This window comes from Pristis pectinata, chromosome 3 (assembly GCF_009764475.1).
Source record: "Pristis pectinata isolate sPriPec2 chromosome 3, sPriPec2.1.pri, whole genome shotgun sequence".
NCBI classification, from domain to species: Eukaryota; Metazoa; Chordata; class Chondrichthyes; order Rhinopristiformes; family Pristidae; genus Pristis; species Pristis pectinata.
Window position 1 is genome coordinate 77,460,255 of NC_067407.1, and position 8,953 is coordinate 77,469,207.

Below are 8,953 nucleotides of genomic sequence, written 5' to 3' on the forward strand. Positions count from 1 at the left end.
CGACCATACACTTCCCTGCTTCTTTGCCCATTCTCCCAATCTGTCCAAGTCCTTCTGCAGACTCCCTGCTTCCTCAACAGTACCTACCCCTCCACCTATCTTTGTATCATCCACAAACTTGGCCACGAAGCTATCAATTCCGTCATCCAGATCATTGACATATAACATGAAAAGTAGTGGACCGAACATTGACCCCTGAGGAACACCACTAGTCACCGGCAGCCAACCAGAAAAGGCCCCCTTTATTCCCACTCTTTGCCTTCTGCCAGTCAGCCAATCTTCTATCCATGCTGGTACCTTTCCTGTAATACCATGGGCTCCTATCTTGTTTAGCAGCGTCATGTGCGGCACCTTGTCAAAAGCTTCTGAAAATCCAAGTAAACAACATCCACTGACTCTCCTTTGTCTATCCTGCCTGTTACTTCCTCAAAGAATTTGAACAGATTTGTCAGGCAAGATCTCCCCTTAAAGAAACCATGCTGACTTTGGCCTATTTTATCATGAACTTCCAAGTAACCCAAAACCTCATCCTTAATAATGGACTCTAACATCTTACCAACCACTAGAGTCTAGTTAACTGGCCTATAATTTCCTGTCTTTTGCCTCCCTCCCTTCTTAAAGAGTGGACTGACATTTGTGATTTTCCAGTCCTCTGGAACTATTCCTGATGAGTGATTCTTGAAAGATCACTAGTAATGCCTCCACAATCTCTTCAGCTACCTCTTTCAGAACCCTGGGGTGTAGTCCATCCGGTCCAGGTGACTTATCTACCTTCAGACCTTTCAGTTACCTGAGCACCTTCTCCTTAGTAATAGCAACTACACTCACTTCTGCCCCCTGACTCTCTCGAATTTCTGGCATGTCACTGGTGTCTTCCACAGTGAAGGCTGATACAAAATATTGATTCAATTCGTCCGCCATTTCTTTGTTCCCCATTACTACCTCTCCAGCGTCATTTTCCAGCAGTCCGATGTCCACTCTTGCCTCTCTTTTACTCTATATATATCTGAAAAAAACTTTTGGTATCCTCTTTTATATTATGGCCAGCTTACCTTCATGTTTCATCTTTTCTCCCCTTATTGCTTTTTAAGTTGCCTTCTGCTGGTTTTTAAAAACTTTCCAATCCTCTAGCTTCCCACTAACTGTTGCAGTCTTGTATGCCCTCTCTTTTGCTTTTATGCTGTCTTTGACTTCCCTTGTCAGCCACGGTTGCCTCATCCTCCCTTTAGAATGCTGCTTCTTTGGGATGAACTGATCCTGTGTCTTCCGAATTACTCCCAGAAACTCCTACCATTGCTGCTCTACCATCATCCCTGCTAGAGTCCCCTTCCAATCAACTTTGGCCAGCTCCTCTCCCATGCCTCTGTGGTTACCTTTACTCAACTGTAATACTGATACATCTGATTTTAGCTTCTCCCTCTCAAACGGCAGGGTAAATTCTATCATATTATGATTACTGCCCCCTAAAGGTTCCTTTAACTTAAGCTCCCTGATCAAATCTGGTTCATTGCACAACACCAAATCCAGAATTGCCTTTCCCCTAAGGGGCTCGACAACAAGCTGTTCTAAAAAGCCATCTTGTAGGCATTCTACAAATTCCTTCTCTTAGGATCCAGTACCAACCTGATTTTCCCAATCGACCTGCATATTGAAATCCCCCATGATAGATAGATAGATAGATAGATAGATAGATAGATAGATAGATAGATAGATAGATAGATAGATAGATAGATAGATAGATAGATAGATAGATAGATAGATAGATAGATAGATAGATAGATAGATAGATAGATAGATAGATAGATAGATAGATAGATAGATAGATAGATAGATAGATAGATAGATAGATCTATCTATCTTTATTAGTCACATGTACATCAAAACACAGTGAAACGCATCCTTTGTGTAGTGTTCTGGGGGCAGCCCACAAGTGTCACCACACTTCCGGCACCAACGTAGCATGCCCACCAGTGTAACATTGCCCTTTTTACATGCCTTTTCTATCTCCTGTTGTAATTTGTACCCCACATCCTGGCTACTATTCGGAGGCCTATATACAACTCCCATCGTGGTCTTTTTACCCTTGCAATTTCTTAACTCTATCCACAAGGATTCTACATCTTTTGATCCTATGTTACTTCTTGCTAAGGATTTGATTTCATTTTTTAACCACAGAGTCACCCCACCCCCTCTGCCCACCTGCCTGTCTTTTCGATAGGATGCGTATCCTTGGATGTTTAGCTCCCAGCTGTGGTTTTCTTTCAAACATGACTCTGCGATGCCCACAATGTCATACCTGCCAATTTCTAACTGCACTATGAGCGCATCTACCTTATTTCGTATACTGTGTGCATTCAAATATAACACCTTCAGTCCTGTATTCACCACCCTTCTTCTCAAATTTGTCTCCATGTTGCCTGTAGTTAAATTTTTATCCCTTTCTAACCTTTCTCTCTTATTCTTTATTCTGGAGACTTCAATAACCTCTCCCGAACTCTCCTTCCCTTTTACTTTATCCATACTTTCCCATCTATTGAACCTATCCCCCTACTATTTAGTTTAAAGCCCTATTCGCAGCACTAGTTGTGAGAATCGCCAGGACCCTTGTCCCAGTGTGGTTGACGTGGAGCCTGTCCTATTCAAACAGCTCCCTCCTTCCCCAATACTGGTGCCAATGTCCCACAAATTCAAACCCACTTCTCCCACACCAATCTTTGAGCCATGCATTTAACTCTATGATCTTATTGACCCTGTGCCAATTTGCACATGGTTCAGGTAGCAATCCAGAGATTATTATCTTTTTGGTTCTGCTTTTTAATTTAGTCCCTAGCTGCTCAAATTCCCTCAGCAGAACCTCTTGCCTTGTTCTACCTATGTCATTGGTATCTACACGGACCATGGATTGAAGATCATTAACCTGAAACGTTAACTCTTTCTCTCTCCACAGACATGCTGCGTACTTCCGGCATTTGTTTTTTTTTAAATTTTATCTTTACCCAAGCACCATGGCCCATGTGGACACCCATGCTCTGTGTAAGGATTTCATGAACATTTGTTTTAGAAGCTGCCCCAATATTTTACAGAGTAAAAACCAGGTCATTGATGACATCAGCTTCTCACTGACTCTGTTAACACATTGAAGCACATTGGCCATAGAAATCTCCTTCACAAGGAGACACTCACTGAGGCCATGAACTTTAAATTTATCTCATAACTGTGCAACAACAATAAACTATGTATGATGCTTTGGTCTTTATGTAGATATCAGACTGATCAGAGACCAATAGTCTCACTTCATCAATTTGTATTCAAGCTAGTGGCAAGATCTGCTGGAGTGCAGCTCTATAGCTGGATGAGCCACTTTGAACTGATGAGACAATTTGGTTGAACGATGTCAGGAAGTATTATCCTAGTTCCCCATTCACCCCAGATTTATATTACTTTACTGAATTATATGACTCTATTTTGTGCAGGAGAACATCACCCCTGTCCTCAGCTAACTAAAACAATTCATGCCATAAATCAGTGACCTTTATACTGAAACAACCTGAAAGGACCAAGATGAGCAAATCCTGCTTTCACCAAGAGTCTTTTCTCGCTACAAGTAATGATTGAAGAGGATCAGCTGGTACAAAGAATAATTGCCAAATGTTAAAAGTAATACCAGCCTTAATGTGGATTCTGAACTCTTATTGGGCCCAATTCTGTAATTTCATTGTTAGTGCATCTTTCAGTAAATAATGTTGGTTTTATCCTGGACTCCAGACTGGACAAAGATTTTAACTCAGTTCATGGAAGATCATGTTGAGTAAAATCAGCTGTGAATCAGGTAGATTTTGGTAGGAATGAGCCCCAATACTCCATGGAAAATGGATGTACAAAAGGGGTAGAACAACAGATCTGGGGCATGTGGAGGTAGTTATACTGATCAATAAAGGCCGATCATTTAACAGGATAATTCAAAAACACACAACTGTAAAGCAAGAAAGTTATTCTAAGCATGTATGTGAACAGTTCTGACCTCCATATTATTGAGGCACTGAAACGTTGGAAAAAGTAATTCCAACATTTCAGGAGCGGGTTGAGCTCATTGCTTTAAAGCAAAAGGCCACGTCTGAGACCTTTAAGGTTATGAAAGGGCTTGGTGGGTGTAAAGAAGCGACCAAGATCAGGTATCATAAATATGAGATAGTTACAAATAAATCCAATCAGGAAATCCAGAAAAACTTCTTTATCCAGACAGGTGCTGAATTGGGTTTAATAGATTTAGTAAAGATGAGGGAGACATGTGAAGGACATGTTGAAGGAATCAGATGGTGGGAGGAGGTTCCTGTGGGATAGAAACTTCAGCATGAAGTAGATGGGTCCAATGCCCCGTTTCCATAATATGAATAGTATCAAAGTTAACCCACAAAATTCACTATGTTCTTCCAGTGTTAACACTGATGGAACTTTGGAGATATGCACACCTGATAGAAATGTACTAGGTTTCATATCAACAAGACTTACACGGCAAGATCAGAAATTCAACAGGATGTTCAGACCCCGACTGAATTCACTACCTGTACATCACATTCAGAGATTGCATTGCACTTTTACAGTTCCTAGTCTCAAGTTACCTGGGTGCACTCTGGGTGACTTTGTACTTTGAATGCATGAAATAGTTCTAGCATTCCTGGGTAAGAAGAGAGAAGGCATTTAACCTTAGCTTTGAGTCCTGCTGTGTAGAGGTGTACAAACAAAGTGTGATTGGACACCTCTCACCCAACACTCTATACTGTATAATTTGAGCAGGTCAGCATAGCTCAGTAACGTGGGATATCAATGTAGTCTAGCCTGAGCTCAGACAATGCAGGGCAATAGAATCCCAAGTTTTGACAGGCAGGTGAATAAACCCTCAGACCCAGAAGGTGCCCTCCACAGGTGAACATGTGAAAAGCAGCAACAATCGAAAATCTGGCCTCGCTAGAATTACATTTAAAAAGTCCAACAACCAGTGGAACAATTAGAATGCACCAAAAGGCAGCATCAGTACATCACAGAAACAGACATGGAAGGGGAGAGAACTATCACTGCCTCCTCCCCAGCCAGGAACACCAGCTAGTTCCTGAATTGGTCTCAGACCTGAATCATTTACCATTTCTTCTTTCACAGATACTGCCTGACCTGCTGAGTGTTTCCAGCATTTTCTGTTTTTATTTCTGATCTGGTTCCCAAGATCCCAAGTATTACTGCAAGAAAGCAGATTCTCCATACTGAGATGACCCATTTGTCAGACATCACTGGGGACAGAATACCTCCTGTGGATTTGTAACATCTGGTCCTTATTTTACTCAAGGCACCTAAGATTTTTCAGACCCAGTAAACTTTTTCTGCTAGTTAGAGAAGTATTTTGCTGTGTTTGAATGCTCTGCTGGTGGACTCACACTCTGTGCCAACAGCTTCCACATCAGCCAAGTGAACTATCAAATTAATTATATAACTGGAAGGGAAGGACAGAGCTCTTCCTAATATTGTGTAATGATCAACATGTAACCAAAAGTCACAGGATTGTCGTGAACACTCAACTGTTTCACTAATGATGGTGTCACAATGTGACCTGTGGCCAGCAAAGATTTAAATATCTGTCAGTGCCCCAAAATCTCCTCCCTTACCTCCTATAGCAGCCTTGGACACATCTCATCAGGCCCTGGGGATTTATCCGCCTCTATATACACCAAAACATATACCTCCTTTTTTAATGTTAACATGCTCTAGAGTTTCACCATCCTTACTAAAATCTCGAACTACATTTCTCCTCACATTTCTCCTGAATGCAATGAGAAGCATTTAAGACCTTGCCCAAGTGTTTCTGGCTCCACACAGATCGCCCCCTTGGTCCCTAATGTGCTCCACTCTTTCCCTAGTTACCCTTTTGCTCTTAAATTACTTATAAAATGCTTTGCAATTTTCCTTAATCTTACCTGCCAGTAATATTGTGTGGCCAGTCTTTACCCTCCTAATTTCTTTGATTAAATATCCCCCTACATGCTCTATACTCCTGTAAGACCTCGCCTGTTTTCAGTTCTCTATACCTGCCCCAAGCTTCCTTCCCCCCTCCTCTTTATCAAACCTTGACATTTAGGGATCCCTGCACTTGCTGTCCTTACCCTTATGGGAACATGTTGGTCCTGAACTCTCACTTTAAAAGACTCTCATAAAGTCTCAGATGTAGATTTACCTACATGTAGCTACTCATAATATATGTTTGCCAGGTCCTAATGACATTGAAATTGGCCTTTCCCTCAAATTCAGATACTTAACTTCTAGATTATCCTTATCATTAACTACTCTTAAAACTTACTTAAGTGTTTGTCCACTTAAACACTTCATCCACTTGCCCAGAATCATTCCCTAGGATGCACTTTAAAAATTTCAGTCTAATCCTTTCAAACCAAGGTGATCCCAGTTAATATTGGGATTTGCAATCCCCCGTTACTACAGCCCTATTCCTCTAACAAATCTATGATTTGCCTACATATCTGCTCCTACATCTTCCACTTACTGTTGGGAGACCCATTGTACAATCCCAGCAGTGATTGACCCTTTTATATTTCAAAGCTCTACCCACAAGGCTTCATTTGAAGCACTTTCTAAGAATCCTCCCTCATTACTGCAGTGATGGTCTCCTTGATCAATAATGCAAAGTCCACTCCTCTTTTACATCCTCCAAAATCACACCCGAAGCTCATATACCTGGAACATTGAGTTGCTAGTCCCACCCTTCTTTCAACCATGTCTCTGATTGTAACATCTTTCCCATGTGCTGATCAACACTCCGAGATTCATCTATCTTAACCAGTCTCCTTTCATTTAAATGGATGCAGATGAGCCTTCCAGTCCTCCCATGTACCTTATCATACCCATGTTTGCCTTCTGGACTGACTTAGCTCATCTATATTTGACTGAACCTCATCCCCAACTGTTGAGTCAATCTAATAGCGGTACAGGGCAGGGCACTTCAAAGACATGGAATGCATATCTGCACCACATGGGGTCCAGGACACTGCCAATATCCTGGATACCATATAGTGTCATGCAGAAGTTTGGGCACCCCTGGTCAAAATTTCTGTTACTGTGAATAGTTAAGTGAGTAGATGAACTGATCTCCAAAAGTCAAAGTTAAAGATGAAACATTCTTTTCAACATTTTAAGCAAGATTAGTGTATTATTTTTGTTTTGGACAATTTTAGAGTGAAAAAAAGGAAAGGAGCACCATGCAAAAGTTTGGGCACCCCAAGAGATTTGAGCACACAGATAACTTTTACCAAGGTCTCAGACCTTCATTAGCTTGTTAGGGATATGGCTTGTTCAGTCATCGTTAGGAAAGGCCAGGTGATGCAAATTTCAAAGCTTTATGAATACCTTGACTCCTCAAACATTATCCCAACAATCAGCAGCCATGGGCTCCTCTAAGCAGCTGCCTAGCACTCTGCAAATTAAAATAAATGATGTCCACAAAGCAGGAGAAGACTATAAAAAGATAGCAAAGTGTTTTCAGGTAGCTGTTTCCTCAGTTGGTAATGTAATTAAGAAATGGCAGTTAACAGGAACAGTGGAGGTCAAGTTGAGGTCTGGAAGACCAAGAAAATTTTCCAAGAGAACTGCTCGTAGGATTGCTAGAAAGGTAAATCAAAACCCCTGTTTGACTGCAAAAGACCTTCAGGAAGATTTAGCAGACTCTGGAGTGGTGGTGCACTGTTCTACTGTGCAGCGACACCTGCACAAATATGACCTTCATGGAAGAGTCATCAGAAGAAAACCTTTCCTGCGTCCTCACCACAAAATTCAGTGCCAGGAGTTTGCAAAGGAACATCTAAACAAGCGTGATGCATTTTGGAAACAAGTCCTGTGGACTGATGAAGTTAAAACAGAACCTTTTGGCCACAATGAACAAAGGTATGTTTGGAGAAAAAAAGGTGCAGAATTTCATGAAAAGAACACCTCTCCAACTGTTAAACACGGGGGTGGATCGATCATGCTTTGGGCTTGTGTTGCAGCCAGTGGCACGGGGAACATTTCACTGGTAGAGGGAAAAATGAATTAAATACCAGCAAATTCTGGAAGCAAACGTAACACTGTCTGTAAAAAAGCTGAAGATGAAGAGGATGGCTTCTACAACAGGATAACGATCCTAAACACACCTCAAAATCCACAATGGACTACCTCAATAGGCATAAGCTGAAGGTTTTGCCATGGCCCTCACAGTCCCCCAACCTAAACACCATCGAAAATCTGTGGATAGACCTCAGAAGAGCAGTGCATGCAAGACGGCCCAAGAATCTCACAGAACTAGAAGCTTTTTGCAAGGAAGAATGGGCGAAAATGCCCCAAACAAGAATTGAAGGACTCTTAGCTGGCTACAGAAAGCACTTACAAGCTGTGATACTTGCCAAAGGGGGTGTTACTAAGTACTGACCATGCAGGGTGCCCAAACTTTTGCTTCGGGCCCTTTTCCTTTGTTATTTTGAAACATAAAAGATGGAAATAATAAAGTAATCTTGCTTAAAATATTAAAGTGTGTCATCTTTAACTTCATGCCTTTTGGAAATCAGGTAATCTTTTACTCACTTAGCTATTCACAGTAACAGAAATTTTGACCAGGGTGCCCAAACTTTTGCATGCCACTGAATGTGCAGGAAATGTCACTAACTGAAGGAGCTCAAGCTCTGTGTTTTGGAGCCTGATCAATTGCAGACAGCCAGAAGGCTGAGTGCTTTGTGGATTTGAGCTGAGTAGCCTGTAGCTCAATACAATGCAGAGATGGAGTGAGTGACAGCCAAAACAAAGAGCAGGCAGATAGTTCAGGAGACCACACATGCCATCTTACTTTCCAAGCAGTATTCAGTTCTGAGGACACAATGGGGGAACAAGGGTTTCCCCTGGAGAGCACAGGGCAAACCAAAACCATAGA